This window comes from Pan troglodytes, chromosome 10, assembly GCF_028858775.2.
Source record: "Pan troglodytes isolate AG18354 chromosome 10, NHGRI_mPanTro3-v2.0_pri, whole genome shotgun sequence".
Taxonomy (NCBI): Eukaryota; Metazoa; Chordata; class Mammalia; order Primates; family Hominidae; genus Pan; species Pan troglodytes.
This window is the reverse complement of record NC_072408.2, coordinates 134,787,950-134,804,232: the sequence shown is the minus strand read 5'-3', so window position 1 is coordinate 134,804,232 and position 16,283 is coordinate 134,787,950. Positions and strand designations below refer to the sequence as shown.

Below are 16,283 nucleotides of genomic sequence, written 5' to 3'. Positions count from 1 at the left end.
TGCACAGAATATACAAAATAAATGATATGCTTGGGCTGTCAGGAACATCATCTTTGTGACCCCTTCAAACATGTCTTAAAAATGTTTATGGCCACGCACGGTGGCTCACGCCTGTAATCCCAGCACTTTGGGAGGCTGAGGCGGATCACCTGAGGTCAAGAGTTCGAGACCAGCCTGGCCAACATGTTGAAACCCCATCTCTACTAAAAATACAAAATTAGCTGGGCGTGGTGGCATGCGCCTGTAATCTCAGCTACTTGGGAGGCTGAGGCAGGAGAATTGCTTGAACCCAGGAGGCAGAGGTTGCAATGAGCTGAGATCGTGCCATTGCACTCCAGCCTGGGCAAAAAAGAGCAAAACTCCATCTCAACAAAACAAAAGATGTTTATGATGCAGCAATACTTATTTCAATTCTAAAAACTACTAGTAAATTCTGATATTAGTCTCTATCTTTCAAAGCTCATGGGCTAAAAGTGGGATAGAGAGACTTTCTAGATTGTAGGACAAAGAAGTATTGTTTTTGTTAATAAACTTTTTTTACACTAAGCAAGCACTATAATTTTGTAAAGAAGAAAGTCAGAAATATATAAATAGAAGTAAAAATTTAAAATATTTATTCACCATCATCTCTGTTTTCCTATCCCCAAATCCCATCCTCTGGACACACACACACACACACACACACCACAACACATTCATATAGACACACACACAGACACATGTGCACAGATACACACATGCACACCCTCATATTTATAAACACACATACCCAAGTATTCAGGTGAGAGTCAAAGAGACATAGTAGCAGTCTTGTTCTTTTGCTGCAATTGTAATAAATTATATGGTTTGTGTCAAATGAATATAAGGCTTTCCTGGTTTATTACATAGTTTCTGGGAATTTGGTTGGCATAAATTGTGATCTCTGGGTCTAGCTCATTCTGGGGACTCAAACACTAAATATTTTTAACTTATATAATGTGCAAGGATTGAAACGCATTCATCATTGTCAAGATTTGTCACATGCTGGATTTTAAAGAGCCCAGTCAGAAGCTACTAGACCTCTAATAATTGAAACAGTAAATAAAATTATAATCACTGATAAATTATTTAAAAATTCAAATACAAAAGCTATTGAATATCTACTGAGATTCATCCACTGTGCTTATTACTTAGGACATAAAGCATAAACAGGACACTCTCCTATTTCCAAACTCTCAGCCTAACAAGTGAGACCGATATGTACATGAGAAGCAGCAAATTTAAATGTGCACAGGCCTTGAGCAGGTAATGACAAGATATGAATAGAACACATACAAGGCAGTAGAAAGTGGTGAGGCTTTGTGCTTCACCAACTAGTATATTCTGTTCTAAAGGCAACAAAATATTATAAAATATTCTGAAAAAAGATTTAAAGGTGTTTATGATGCAGCAATACTCATCGTTTCAATTCTAAAAACTGGTGTTTTAGGCCGGATTGAGCCAATGTGTTGGTGACTTACAACACCTGAGGCAGACAATTAAATAGCATATTTGAAAAGCTCTAGGCAGAAATACAGCAGAAATTAATTATTCCTGTGGAAAGTGGAGGTGATCAGGAAGCTACAGACAGGAGGAATATTCCAGCAGTCCCAGGAGGGTGATTGGACATATACCAAGTGGAATGAGGCCGGGCATGGGGAAGAGAATTGCAGGGTCTTTTTCTAACGTGAGACCCTCATTCCTCCTTTATCCAGAGCAGGTTGCTTCTCTCTGAGATATCTGCACATGGGTGTGTGCCTGCACGTGCATGTAGACATACCTCTACATCTGTGTCAATACGGGATACATATAGGGATTGTATTTTAAAATAATTTACTACTCAAGCAAAAGCGCGAAAGTGCCGGCATTTATCAGCATGAATCACGTGGCATCAGCTGACTCAGAGTGCTGGGCGTGCATTGGTGGCGCCATGCTTTGGTGGTGCTGTGATTCCTGACACACAAGTATTCACCAGCTAAGGGCCTCTAGGAATTGTGCTTTACGTTGTCAGATTCACCTCAGGATGGTTTTTTCTTTCCTTAATGGAGTAGCTTCTGCAGAGAGAATCACATCTGGTGCTTCACTCAGTTCTCCCTGGATCCCTTTGGCTTCTGAAGCCTGCCCCAGCTATTTTCCTATCAAGAGTGCCTTCAGGCCACTGCATCAACTTTCTGTCACCAGGAAGGGTCATAGAAAGGCTCGAGGGCCTGGGAGTTGACTCCCTCCCCACAGTGGCTCACTGCCAGTGACTGATGATTCTGGCATGAGAAAGCCCAGTTCTCATCCCAAGGTCTCTTTATGAGACAGCTAATCTAAGACTGGGGCTGTGGCTAAACACATGTAGGTTAGCCCGCTGGAGTTCAAATTCCAACTCCACTGACCACGACGTTAACTGAGAAAGTGAGCTAAATATGCTGTCTGTGAAACAGGGTTGTGGTGAATATTAAATGAAAGAATCTCTGTAACATCCCCCAAGCTCGTGCGTGGGCACAGTGAGGACTCAGTGTACAGCGGTGACCCTATTATCCTGCAAAGGACATGAGGTGGCTTCTCTAGCCTGCTCCCACTTTTGATGTCCGAAGAAAGGAATGTTCCTATAGGGTATCACTCATGGCCTGGGTGGCTTGGCTTACTTTTTCTGGGAAAAAAACAAGCCCAGGTGAGCCAGAATGAGCTAATATGCATTAAAGTTCATGCCTGGTGATGTGGAAGCAAAGTGTGCTACAGGAAGATGGGCAGAGGCCAGCATGGCAGAGAATAGGTGCAGGGGATGGCCAGTGAGAGGTCTGTGTAGAGTGTGTGTGTGTGTCTGTGTGTGTGTGTGCGTGCATGCATGTGATCATGAGAGAGGCATGTTTTTTCCCAGACCAGAAATGAGACGGAGGGAGAGGCATATGCTCCCGGAGCAATCTCTTATGCCTAGGGTGCTTGCTGATTTGCAAATGTCACCTTTCAAGGCTACCAAATGAAGTCTCCTTTAGTTTTGGGAACAAAGGGATTGAAAGAAATTTACAGGTTTTGTTGTGGGATGGGTGGCGGAGAAGAACAAAATGTACCCAGTCATGCAATCCTTCCATGACTAGGGCTTTAGAAATTGAGGGCACGAGATTTTGCAGGAGTGAGACAAAAGCTGGATCCGAGGAGGGACAGGCATGACTGGCTGCAAATAGACTGCCTTTTCTCAAGGAAGCCTGTCTGATGTACGGAGAAGCCGAAGTGAGGTTAGTGGAGGCAAAGATTAAAAATGAAGCTTCACATTTTATGACATTTTGGTGCTCAGGCTGAAAGGGATCAGAAATGATAAATTCTTTGTGACATCTGGGTGTTTGGATCATTCCCTTCTCACCTGCAGCCTCTCTTCACTCACGAGTCAGATGTGGGTTTCTGCACGCAGCCCAGCAAGCTTCATAAACACCCCTTCAGCTGCTGTTGATGTGTAACGATCATGGCCAACCATATCAAGTACTAATGATGCATGTCACAACGAGGCTGTATGTTCAATGCTTTATTCTGTGTTTTTTTTTTGGTCATCTGCACAAATGCCTTAGAATTAGTAAGCTCAAAAATTATTCTCATTTAATTTGTGCATTAACAGGCTCAGAGAGGGCAAGTGATTTGCTTAAAGCCACACAGCTTGAGAATAATAAAGCTAGGATTTGAACTCAAGTTTTAACCTGGTATGTATTGGTAGTGTATTCTGACTTTGGGGCTATATAGTAAAAAATGAATCTTAAGTTACATCAGGCAACCAGCGCAAAATTTCAGCTTCTTAAATTCATGATTTCTTTTTTTTTTGAGACAGAAGAAAAGTCTCAATAAATACAACATTTAATGTGTCAATTATCCATATTGAAATCTCTATGGTAATTACTTCAGAGTGGTAACATTATTTATAATTTCCTAACTCATAGAAAAAATATGTAAGTAAACATTTTCTCATTTGAAATAAGAAAAAACACGCAAGACACAGAAAAACAAAAGCAGAATAAGTTGACAGCCCAAATATATTAAGAATTGCATTACATATAAGGAGACTGAATCTAACGATTAAACAAAAATAAATGCCCCTTTGAATTAAAATGAAATGATATTTATAGGAGATTCACTTAAAACAGAGATAAAGATTGAAAAAGTTATACCATGCAAACAATACCAAAGAAAGATTGTGTGATATTTGACAAAATAATCTTTATAATAAAGCGTGCAACTAGAGTTAAGAAGACTTCATAAAAGTTAAAAATCATTGAGAAGATAGAATTTTTTTTTTTTTTTTTTTTTTGAGACAGAGTCTCTCTGTGTCAACCAGTTTGTAGTGCAGCGGCATGATCTCAGCTCACTGCAACCTCTGCCTCCCAGGCACAAGTGATCCTCCCACCTTAACCTCCCAAGTAGCTAGGACTATAGGCATGTACCACCACGCCTGGCTACTTTTTGTACTAGTTCCTTGATTTCTTATAATTATTGGAGACTTTATCCCTGCTCATTCCCTAGTCCCTTGGTGTCAGTTAGGTTGCTAAGGGCATTGCAGACAGGGCAGGTTAAGAGCAGGGCCCTGGTTTTAATACTGCCTCTACTGCTTCCCAACGCTGCCCCTAGACAAGTAGGTTTACATCTCCGAGCTTCAGTTTTGTCATCTCTAATATGAAGATCATAGCATCTCCCTCCCCAGGCTGCTGTTGGAATTCACGTAGGGACCCACATCTATAAATCAGTTTGCAGAATGTTCCACACATAACAAACGCCCATCAAATATGAATCATCATGACATCTTCTTACTGCTTCCCACAAAGACCATTTCTCACATAGTTTTGTATCACAACAGTTTTAGCTACTATCTGACCCTAGGATAATACTAGTCCATCAGTTTGATAACTGTTACGGCAAAAAAGAATGTACCAGCAATTTATAGAAACAGACATGCAAATGGCCATTAAATACGAAAATATAATGAAACTCACTGATATGGTTTGCCTGTGTCTCCACCTAAATTTCAACTTGAATTGTGTCTTCCTGAATTCCTACGTGTTGTGGGAGGGACCCAGTGGGAGGTAATTGAATCATGGGGTTGGTCTTTCCCATGCTATTCTCATGATAGTGAATAAGTCTCATTGTGTCCGGAACTGGTGGGTTCTTGGTCTCACTGACTTCAAGAATGAAGTTGCAGACCCTCATGGTGTTAGAGTTCTTAAAGGCCGGCGTGTCCGAAGTTTGTTCCTTCTGATGTTCAGATGTGTTCAGAGTTTCTTCCTGCTAGTGGGTTCATGGTCTCGCTGGCTTGGCGAAGCTGCAGACCTTTGCAGTGAGTGTTACAGCTCACAAAGACAGCGAGCAGCAGCAAGATTTATTGCAGAGTAAAAGAACACAGCTACCATGGTGCGGAAGAGAACCCCAACACATTACCATTGCTGGCTCCCGCAGCCTGCTTTTAATCTCTCATCTGGCCCAACCCACATCCTGCTGATTGGTCCATTTTACAGAGAGCCGATTGGTCTGTTTTACTGAGAGCTGATTGGTCCGTTTTGACAGGGTGCTGATTGGTGTGTTTACAATCCCTGAGCTAGACATAAAGGTTCTCCAAGTCCCCACCAGAGTAGCTAGATACAGAGTGTAGATTGGTGCATTCACAAACCCTGAGCTAGACACAGGGTGCTGATTGGTGTGTTTACAAACCTTGAGCTAGATACAGAGTGCTGATTGGTGTATTTACAATCAATAAATGCTAGCCATAAAGGTTCTCCAAGTCCCCACCAGACTCAGGAACCCAGCTGGCCTCACCCAGTGGATCCCGCACCAGGGCCGCAGGTGGAGATGCCTCCCAGTCCCGCGCTGTGCGCCGGCACTCCTCAGCCCTTGGGTGGTCGATGGGACTGGGCGCCGTGGAGCAGGGGGCGGCGCTTGTCGGGGAGGCTCCGGCCGCACAGGAGCCCATGGTGGGAGGGGGGAAGGCTCAGGCATGGCGGGCTGCAGGTCCCGAGTGCTGCCCGGCGGGGAGGCAGCTAAGGCCCGGCGAGAAATTGAGCGCAGCGCCAGTGGGCCAGTACTGCTAGGGAGACCCGGCCTACCCTCCGTAGCTGCTGGCCTCGGTGCTAAGCCTCTCACTGCCCGGGGCCGCCAGCGCCGGCCGGCCGCTCGGAGTGTGGGGCCCGCCAAGCCCACGCCCACCCGGAACTCTCGCTGGTCCGCAGGCGCCGCGCGCAGCCGTGGTTCCCGCCCATGCCTCTCCCTCCACACCTCCTCGCAAGCTGAGGGAGCGGGTTGCGGCCTTGGCCAGTCCAGAAAGGGGCTCCCACAGTGCAGCGGGGGGCTGAAGGGCTCCTCAGGTGCAGCTGGAGTGGGCACCAGGGCCGAGGAGGTGCTGAGAGCGAGTGAGGGCTGCGGGGGCAGCCAGCATTCTGTCACCTCTCATCATGAGATCGGATGGATTTATCAGGTGTTTCCAGTTTTGCTTCTTCCTCATTTTCTGTCTTGTCACCACCAGATAAGAAGTGACTTTCGCCCTCTGCCATGATTGTGAGACCTCCTCAGCCACGTGGAACTGTAAGTCTAATTAAACCTCTTTCTTTTGTAAATTGCCCAGTCTCGGGTATGTCTTTATCAGCAGCGAGAAAATGGACTAATACATTCACTAACAGTTAACGCAAAGCCCATTAAAATCATGAACCATCCAATAATAGCACATCTTGGCCAGGTGTGGGGAATTATGGGTTATTACTGTCTGCTGGTGGAAGTTGAATTGGCATGGTTACAGTGCGGTAACTATTCGGTAGTATCTATTGAATTATTTAATAAGTAAGCCCTCTAGCCTTTCAAGTCAACCTCTTCTAATACCTTGAGAAAAACGCACATGCATGTATAACAGAGAGACCCAGAAACACATCCCATCATTGTTGGCGGGACTGAAAAGTTGGAAATAACCAGTGTCTATCACTGACAGAAGTGGCTGATAAAACTTTATATCTCTGACTGGGCACAGTGCTCACACCTGTAATCCCAGCACTTTGGGAGGCCAAGGCGAGTGGATCACCTGAGGTCAGGAGTTCAAGGCAAGCCTGACCAGCATGGTGAAACTCTGTCTCTACTAAAAATACGAAAATTAGCTGGGTGTGGTGGGGGCGCCTGTAATCCCAGCTACTCAGGGGGCTGAGGCAGGAGAATCACTTGAACCCGGGAGGCGTCAGTTGCAGTGAACCGAGATCGTGCCATTGCACTCCAGCCTTGGTGACAGAGCGAGACTCCATCTCAAAAAAACAAACAAAACAAAACCGTTATCTCTCCATGAAATACTTTGAGGCAGTTGGGAAAAAAAAAAAAAAGCTACAAATACAGATGTTGAAAAAAACTCCTAAGCCATATTTTTGAGTGCTAAAGTACATTATTAAATGACCATGCAGTGTGATATTTTGTAAGGAAGCAAAGACAAAAACATTATATGCTCCAATTCCTATCCGTGGGTAAATATGTTAGCAAAACCTCAGGAGAAGATCTGGAAGGCTGTACATGACATTGATCATGATAGTTACATCAGGTCCCAGGGGAGTGAAGCGGTGACCCGAGGTGCGCGTGTGCTTTCTCTGCAGCATGTTAATTTTTTACTAGGAACGTTTATTACAAACTACCTACATGATTAAGTTATTTTAAGGATATGACAAACATTTTTCTATAACCTGTTTTAATGACATTTCAGCAAAATGACTTTCTCTCTGCACCCTGCCTTATCCCTGTTTGAATTATTTTAATGTGCTTATTCCCAGCAGGGCAGAATCCTTGGTGTCTGTAGTCCTCAGAGCCCCTCGGGCACGCATCAGTCTCATGGTCCCTGTCCTCATAATCTGCGAGGGACCACCCTGGAGGCTTTCTAGTATTCCACACTTAGGGTGTTCACAACCCACGTACAGGTCTCCACATCCACTTTTCTCCTCTTTCACTCTCTATTGTACCTAAGATATACCTCCCTGTACTCTTCAGGCACGTTCAAACCCCCACCCATCTTGCAATTGCTAACAGAAACTCAGCTGCTTTCAAGACAACTTTCCCTGTTCCTAATAACTTCAGGTGAACTTCTGCTGAATTCTGCTGTCGTTCCTTCCTTCTGCTATGTGTCATTATGGAAGCTGTAGGACATGAAGCCGGAAATCCCAGAATCTGAGGTATCTATAGTTGGGTTCAGATACTGTTTCTGTAAATTACTTGTGTGCCCTCAGGTGTGCTATTTAACATCCCTGGTCGTTGGTTTTATGCATCTGTAAAACGAGTTTTAAAACAGTATTTTCCTCAGGTAATTGTGATAATGCTAAAATGCATTAACATTAGAAGGGGCTCTACAAAAAAAAAAAAAAAAAAAAAGAAGGGATGTTGGGAGCAGAGTCTCTGCCATTTACTTTTACATTTCCTATGGCACTGAGCACAAGCTAACTAGGTAAATAGCAGAAGTGTCCTAACAGGTGGGATTCTTTTCATTGCTAGTTCTGTGAAGTAGAAAAAGAATGCTGTATTAACCAAGACTGACAAAGGGTCTTAATTCAGTTTGTCTCTCCTGGTGTGTTACCAATGAGATACATTATCGAGAAAAAGAAAAAAAGAAAGAAAAATAATTCCAATGGTGTGGATTTTCTAGGCCAGGCATTTCTCTGATGCACTGGTATTGGGTGTTTCATTTTGTTTCAAGTTGGAATGAAATAATGACTTTATGCTCTCTCAGAATTGCTCCTGTAGGACCCTTTGGCAAAGTTATTTGTTTTTCCCCATCTGGCTGCCCACAGGGGTCAGACACTTCTCTCCTTTTAAACCTGGGGGCGTAGAGGGTGGGAAGGAGACAGTAGGGGTCACTGTGGTCCTCAAGGGTGGAGAGAGGTGTTGCCTGAGCAGAGAGAGACAGAAGGAAGACAGCTTTATCTCAAGGCTACTTGCACGTAGGCATCCTTTAAAGCACCTTAGGCTCATGGTCCGTAAGACAGAGGGTCAAAATATCTTACTGCATGTTCTCATATGTGGGCACTTAAAAAATTGATCACATAGAGGTAGAGGAGTAGAATGATAGGTACCAGAGACTGGAAAGGGGGTGTGCTGGTGGGAGGGCTGGGGAATGAAGAGAGCTTGGTTAATGGGTAAAATCATACAGTTAGATAGATGTGGGGGTCTGTCCTGCAGACCCTGACCCAGCGACGGATGAATAAAGTACACTGACACACAGATATTCTGCTTTGCCAGTTTGGCTGAGCATCTGGGCCACTTAGTCGCAGGCGTGGCCTTGATCAGTCAGTGATACTTAAATTTATTCAGTAAAGATTAATTGACAAAGGTTGTGAGTAAACACCAGTAGAGCGTAATTGACATTGCTGACTTCCCGAGTAGAAAGCAATTAAGCACCCACCGTAGATGAAAGGTTAGTCTTAGGACCACATGAGTAAACAAGCTAGTTAGGTAAACTACCTTGCTTTGTACCCACTTTAAGCTATTTACTCAAAATAAGGATTAGGTTGCCTTCAGCCATAACCTTATCCTGAGACTTCTGCAAAAATCTTCAGGCCTTCCAAGAAGGTTTGTGGCTTATCATTTTCCCCACCATCCTGAATAGATAGAAGGAATAGTTCTAATGTTTCTTAGCAGAGTAGGTTGACTACAGTAAACAATATATTGGATCTTTGAAAATAGCTAGAAAAGATAACTTTTTGGGGAAGGTTATATATACAAATTTACTTTTTAAGTGCTATTATAATTTACTGGATTAATTTGGATTTTTTATTTTAGATTCAGGAAGTGCATGTGCAGGTTTGTTTCCTGGTTATATTTTCTGATGCTGAGGTTTGGGTCATGAATGATCCCATCACCCAGGTAGTGAATGTGGTAACCAAGAGGTTTTTAACCCTTTCTTCCCTTCCTCCCTCCCACCTCCAGTAGTCCCCAGTGTCTGTTGTTCTCATTTTTATGTCCCTGAGTACCCAATGTTTAGCTCGTACTTATAAGTGAGAACATGGGATATTTGGTTTTCTGTTTCTGCATTAGTTTGCGTAGGATAATAGCCTCCAGCTGCGTCCATGATGCTGAAAAGGGCATGATTTCATCCTTTTTTATGGCTGAGTAGAATTCCATGGTGTATATTCCCCTCTATGAAACATGGTTGCTTTCTGTTTCCCTGTCTGAATATTTTCTTTATCCAGTCCACTGTTGATGGACACCTGGGTCGATTCCATGTCTTTGCTATCGTGAATAGTGTTGCCGTTAACAGGAGAGTACATGTGTCTTTTTGATAGAACAATTTGTTTTCTTTGGGATATATAGTCAGAAATGAGATTGCTGGATGGAATGGTAGTTCTGTTTTCAGTTCTTTGAGAAATCTGTAAACTGCTTTCCACAGTGACTGAGCTAATTTACATTCCCACCAACAGTGTGTAAATGTTGCCTTTTCTCTGCAGCCTCGCCAGCATCTGTTGGTTTTTGACTTTTTATTTATTATTTATTTTTGTTTTGAGACAGAGTCTCATTCTGTCATCCAGGCTGGAGTGCAGTGGCATGATCTCAGCTCACTGCAACCTCTGCCTCCTGGGCTCAAGCTGTTCTCCTACCACAGCCTCCCAGGAATCTGTGATTACAGGTGCCCACCACCACGTCCAGCTAATTTTTGTATTTTTAGTAGAGACAAGGTTTCACCATATTGGCCAGACTGGTCTTGAACTCCTGACCTCAGATGATCCGGCTGCCTCAGCCTCCCGAAATGCTGGGATTACAGGCGTGAGCCACCGTGCCTGGCCTGACTTTTTAATAATAGCCATTCTGACTGGTGTGAGATCGTATCTCACTGTGGTTTTGATTTGCATTTATCTGATGATTAGTGATGTGGAGCATTTTTTCATAGGTTTGTTTGCCACTTGTATACCTAGAAGAGAGGACTTGAAATGTACTCATTGTATAGAAATGATAAACACTTGGGTGTTGGATACCCTGAACACCATGACTTGACTATTACACATTCTATGCATGTAACAAAACCTCACATGGACCCCATAAATATGTAGAAATGCAATGTAGCAAAAACATTTTTTTTTTTTTTGAGACGGAGTCTCGCTCTGTCACCCAGGCTGGACTGCAGTGGTGCGATCTCGGCTCACTGCAAACTCTGCCTCCCGGGTTCACGCCATTCTTCTGCCTCAGCCTCCTGAGCAGCTGGGACTATAGGTGCCCGCCACCACGCCCGGCTAAATTTTTTTTTTTTTGTATGTTTAGTAGAGACGGGTTTCACTGTGTTAGCCAGGATGCTCTCAATCTCCTGACCTCGTGATCCACCCACCTTGGCCTCCCAGAGTGCTGGGATTACAGGCGTGAGCCACTGCACCCAGCCGCAAAATCATTTTTAAAAGAATGTAAATGAAACGTCTATTTCCTAAGCAAGTAAGGTGCTTGGATTATTTTAAAATTATACATTAGTTATATGACCTTGAACAAAAACTTAACTTCTGTTAGATTAATTTTCCCCATCTGCAAAACTAGGACTTGAATTAAGTAATTTCCAAAAGTCTCATAAGATTGAAAATGCTGGAATTACATCAATTGCATACAATTCAGCTAATTTTTAATAACTGCTTCGCATGTATACAGTGCCCTGTGCACTGAAAAATAAAAAAAAAATTAACATCACACACATACGTGAAATCTTACTGCATCTGTGAATCTGTCTAGCTTGGCCAGGACAAGATGTAGAGTGTGTGGCCATTGCACCACATTGATGCGAACCCTGAGAGTGCCATTCCTGGCTCAGCTGCTCCCTTCACACTCACAATGTCAAGACCCCTGTTTCCCTGTCTGGAAGCAAGAGCATGGCATCCCCATTCACTCATCTACTAAGCAGGTATTTGCAGATGGCCTGCTGTGCCCCAGGCTTTGTGCTGAGTATTGGGGATACAATGATAAACAAGACAGGCATGGAGTCTGGCCATCAGGAGTAGAAAGGAGAGTGAAAAAAGGGAAAAGAGATGGTGATTACAGAAGTCTGAATCTTCACCGCCTCCCTCAGGAGTTCTTAGCAGGAATGCGGGCGGTGAGGGGATCTATCTCACCTGGCCAGCTCCAGAGTGGATGTTGCTCTTCTGCCCCCGGACTGACTCTTGTCCTCCTTTCTATGTCTCCTCTTCGTTTACCTTGCTTCTTCTTAGTGTCCTGGTGATCAGCTGATGCTCTGAAGGAAAGAGTCTGAGAAAGAGAGAACAGCCTCCACTGATGGGAGCCAGGATGGCAGGGATGGTGGCTGTGGGAATTAATGTAGCCATCGAGAGGGAGATGGGGACAGGGAAAGAGGAGGAGAGACTTGGAGAGGAGGTACAGGAAGCATAGTGAGAAGGGAGGAGGGTGAGACTGCAGCCACCCATGTCAATGGGACAGTTTGCAAAGAGAGAGAGAGAGAAAAGAGCCAAGCCGGGTGGAATTAGAGGTGGAGGGGCTTCAGGGAGCTCCAAGAGGGATAGGACTAGAGAGGTGAGGACGAGAAGAATATGCTAATGTTGAGCCATGGGCAATGACCTGAGAAGGGGAAAGCAAAAGTGTTTCACAGAGAGGAACATGAGTAGCCGAGAAGAATGTGCAGCAGGGAGAACCATTAACTTTGATGGGGACCTTAGCATCAAGTCTACCAAAGTTTTCAGATTGTGAGGTTGTTGTTAGGTAAAGTGGATATGCTTTGTCTCTGGATGGAATGTGAGAGTGAAGTAAATAATAGGTCTAGGATGATTCCAGGTAACTGAGTCAGTATCCCCACAGCCTGTCCACCCAACAGCTTTCTGTAGTATTAAACATTCAATAGAACTTCATCAGTCACTTCAGAAGAGGGGGAAAAAAGAGTTGGGAATTATAATACCCATTTAAGAATTCTGATGTTATCTTCTAGAATTTTTATAGTTTCAGGTCTTAGATTTAAGTCCTTGATCCATCTTTAGTTAATTTTTGTATAAGATGAGAGATGAGGATCCAGTTTCATTCTCCTACATGTGGCTAGTCAATTATCCCAGCACCATTTGTGGAATAGGGTGTCATTTCCCTGCTTTATGTTTTTGTTTGCTTTGTTGACGGTCAATTGGATGTAAGTATTTAGCTTTATTTCTAGGTTCTCTATTCTGTTCCATTAGTCTATGTGCCTATTTTTATATCAGTACCATGCTGTTTTGGTAACTATGGCCTTATAGTATAGTTTGAAGTCAGGTAATGTGATGCCGCCATATTGGTTCTTTGAAGTCAGGTAATGTGATGCCTCTAGATTTGTTCTTTTTGCTTGGTCTTGCTTTGGCTATTTGGGCTCTTTTTTGGTTCCATAGGAATTTTGGGATTCATTTTCTAGTTCTGTGAAGAATGAGGGTGGTATTTTGATGGGATTTGCATTGAATTTGTAGATTGCTTTAGACAGTATGGTCATTTTCACAATATTGAGTCTACCCATCCATGAGCATGGGATGTGTTTCCATTTGTTTGTATTGTCTGTGATTTGTTTCAGCAGTGTTTTGTAGTTTTCCTTGTAGAGGTCTTTCACCTCCTTGGAAAAACCCTGCTAGACGTTGGCTTAGGCAAAGACTTCATGACCAAGAACCCAAAAGCAAATGCAACAAAAACAATGATAAATAGGTGGGACTTAATTAAGCCAAAAACTTTCTGCACAGAAAAAAAAATCAGCAGAGTAAACAGACAACCCACAGAGTGGGAGAAAATCTTCACAATCTATACATCTGACAAAGGACTAATATCCAGAATCTACAAGGAAATCAAACAAATTAGCAAGAAAAGAAACAATCTCATCAAAAAATGGGCTAAGGACATGAATAGACAATTCTCAAAAGAATATATACAAATGGCCAGTGAACGTATGAAAAATGCCAGCATCACTAATGATTAGGGAAATACAAATCAAAACCATGATGCTATACCACCTTACTCATGCAAGAATGGCCATAATCAAAAAAATAATAAAATGACAGATGTCGGTGGGGATATGGTAAAAAGGGAACACTTTTACACTGCTGGTGGGAACGTAAACCAGTACAACCACTGCAGAAAACAGTGTGGAGATTTCTTAAAGAACTAAAAGTAGAACTACCTTTTGATCCAGCAGTCCCACTACCGGGCATCTACCCACAGGGAAGGAAGTCATTATACAAAAAAGATACTTGCACATGCATGTTTATAGCAGCACAGTTAGCAATTGCAAAACTGTGGAACCATCCCAAATGCCCATCAATCAGTGAGTGGATAAAGAAATTGTGATATATATACACCACAGAATACTATTCAGCTGTAAAAAGGAACAAAATAATGGCATTCACAGCAACCTAGATGAAATTGGAGACCATTATTCTATGTGAAGTAACTCAGGAATGGAAAACCAAACATCATATGTTCTCACTCGTAAGTGGGAGCTAATCTATAAGGATGCAAAGGCATAAGAATGACACAATGGACTTTGGGGACTTGGGGGAAAGGGTGGAAGGGGGGATGAAGTATAAAAGACTACAAATTGGGTACAGTGTGTACTGCTTGGGTGATGGGTGCACCAAAATCTCACAAATCACCACTGAAGAACTTACTCATTTCACCAAATACCACCCATTCCCTGAAAATCTATGGGAATAGGAAATTAAAAAAAGAATTCTACCTGTTTTTCATTCAACTAGAAGAAATTGAGGTTTATAACAGTAAATGAGAAGCTGAAAAGTTAATGTTAAATGCAGTTAACCAGACCCCCTATTTTCATAATATTTCACAGCTCGAATATATTTGCTCTTTGAAATGTTCTCTGCTTGTTCTCAATAATAGTTTCAACTCTGAAGAACTAGGGGATTTCTTCCCAAAATCTGAAAAACAGGAGTTTTTAAGAAATAAAAAACATTTCAAAACTGTGGCTTGCAAACCTATTTGTAATATTAGATATTATGTAATAAAATTCCAACTTCTGCATGAAAATGATGCAGAACACTCAGTAGTGAAATAGATGCATATTTAGACCTGTTTGATTCAATAGCATTTCAGTAAAGACTTTCTATGGGAAGAATATCTCCTCAAGTTTTACTCTATAAGTTGTCTCCACTTCATTACAAACCTTTAAAATTACATCAGTTCTTGTACTATTAAAACAAAATATGAAAAATAAGTTATTTTATGAACAGCATTTTAAACTAATCCATTTAAACTAAACGTGACCTGTTTGCAACTAAGGTGGCAAAATAGGATTTTACAGATTTATCTGTGAAAGAGTGGAACAGATTTAAATAAACACTTAACTCCATAACTCTAAAAGTAACTAGAAAGTGACAGAAACATAACGACACTAAGAAGGGGGATGAAAAGAGCTTTGCTCATTCTAATGACACAGTAAGCTCAAAAACAAACTATGTGGGACAGTGAAACTACTCTGTGTGATACTACAGTTGTGGATGCATGTCAGTATGCGTTTGTGCAAACCCAGAGAACTTACACCAAGAGTGAACTCTAACATGTACTGCAACTTTGGGTGATAATGATGCGTCAATGTGCGATCATCCATTGTAACAAATGGACCACTCTGGTGGCTGATGTTGATATGGGGGAGGCTGATGTATGTGTCAGGGTGGAGCATATATGGGAAATCTCAGTACCTTCCTCTCAATTTTGCAGTAAACTTAAAACTACTCTAAACATAACATAAAATCTACTAAAAAAGAATAGCAAATGAAAGATGAAGAGAAGGGAAAAGAAGAGAAAAGAAAAAAGAAAAGAGAAAAGAAAAGGAATTAGGATTCTCTGATAAAATATTACTGTGTATTCCAGAGTCAGCTAATGGATAGTTTTCAGATTGAATTTTTTCTACAGTGAGTTTTTTCTTATGGTGCTCAGTGTTTAAACTTATATTTAATTGGTTACCCCAAAGAAATACTGTGTGGTGCTCTAATGGTGGATACATGTCAGTATATATTTGTGCAAACTCTTACGACTTCCACATGAACATCTCTATTTCAGTCCTCACCCCTGCCCCTTGGCCCACGTTCTTACGGGGCAAGATCAGTGGGAGCAGAGTCTCAACCTTCCTCCCCTACAGGGGCTCCCAGTTCTCCACAGGCCTAAATAGTTTTCCTGATTCTTCACTGTATTAGTCTATTCTCATGTTGCTAGTAAAGACCTGCCCAAGACTGGGTAATTATAAAGGAAAGCGGTTTAATGGACTCACAGTCCCACATAGCTGGGGAGGCCTCACAAGCATGGCAGAAGGCCAAGGAGGAGCAGTCACATCTTACATGGTTGCAGGCAAGAGAGAGCTT

General features: G+C 42.5%; 1 long non-coding RNA gene across 7 annotated transcripts in view; it reads left to right on the top strand.

Annotated features, from left to right (window-relative positions):
• The first annotated feature begins 5,610 nt into the window (after positions 1 to 5,610).
• LOC112205021 (uncharacterized) overlaps positions 5,611 to 16,283 on the top strand; it is a 207,468-nt gene continuing 196,795 nt past the window's right edge. For 4 of the 7 annotated variants that reach the window (XR_010148178.1, XR_010148180.1, XR_008538599.2 and 1 more), the window contains exon 1: positions 5,962 to 6,555. This is a non-coding gene — a long non-coding RNA (uncharacterized LOC112205021). Of the gene's footprint in view, positions 5,821 to 5,961; positions 6,556 to 8,070; positions 8,166 to 16,283 lie in introns of those variants that run through there. The other 3 variants (XR_008538600.2, XR_010148181.1, XR_010148179.1) reach the window with 3 other exon arrangements.